The sequence below is a fragment of the Lytechinus pictus genome, chromosome 18 (genome assembly GCF_037042905.1).
Source record: "Lytechinus pictus isolate F3 Inbred chromosome 18, Lp3.0, whole genome shotgun sequence".
Lineage (NCBI taxonomy): Eukaryota > Metazoa > Echinodermata > Echinoidea > Temnopleuroida > Toxopneustidae > Lytechinus > Lytechinus pictus.
The window spans coordinates 22,011,457-22,012,699 of record NC_087262.1 but is presented as its reverse complement, the minus strand read 5'-3'; positions in this window follow the sequence as shown (position 1 = coordinate 22,012,699).

Here is a 1,243-nt window from a genome sequence, read left to right as displayed (position 1 = left end):
TTCATGAGTCCATTGTTTGAAGAGTGGATTCATTAATTCAAAACAGTGGACTCATGAATAAAATAGCATAGATAACCATGGCAACAGGCGTCAATTTGGCGCACTGTGACAAAAGAAACGCATCAGCTTTGGACATTTTTTAATATACGCGGTAAAATAAGCGTAATTTATACAGGAAATCTGCATAAACCATGGACTCAACCGTGGGTTTTCAAAACCACCTTTGTGAATTCGGGCAATTAATCATGGCTGACATATAAAACTAACTTGTATCATCGATCCTAGTCGTATGTATTAAAAGAGAGTTTCTATATCAGTACACATTAAAGCCTTTTCTATAACAGTCTGACCAAATGTACAAATTTCTTCATGAATACTTAGGAACAGGTCTGAACCAAATTCATACCTTTAACTGAATTTTCAAAGCAGAGATTGACTGTCAAATCACTGAGTTATAACTTTACTGTTTTGCAACATCACACTTCATTTTGCTTGCAAGAGTATACATTTTTCTTCATTCCCATACATTAATAACCAAGGAAATTATTGAATAATTTGCCCTGGATGATGGTGTAAAACAAGCAGGAGGGGGGTGGGAGGGGCGTAGCTGACAATAATAAATTTAAAAGAAATGAACAATCTCCCTACCATCAGGAGCATTCTCAAAGGAGGAAGAAAAGTTAAGAATTCAAATGCATCACAGCTGGGTACTCAGGTAAAATGGGTTCATATCTACTTTGGATTAGATTCCACAGCCTTCAGTAATATGGAAAACAAAACATTGTCATACGAACACTGAATTAAAAGAATTTCACAAACACAAATAAACATCAATATAATCATAGTTCAAATTCATAGATGATGTTCATATGTATTGAGGGAATTATTAGGTACTTTGCAAATGGGTGGTTCACAAACAACATCCTTAACAACACAATGGCAGGCTTTAAGTACAAGTGTCAGTTCCAGTACAGGTAAATGGCTCAAGCTCTGTGCCAATGACAGTTTTACTTACTGTATAAAACTAAAGTTACATATTCTCTACAGAGTGGGAAGTATATAAACAGTAATCTGCTCAAGTAACAAGTCAAGCACAAGGTCATAGCTCAAGATCATTTCAATGTACTCCGCATCTCATACATATTTTAGGAACAGTTTGAAAACAATATCTATTGCAAGAAAAGTATGAAGGGGGCCCATCTCTGCACACCTAACTATTTAAGTTAAAATTTAACATCAATTA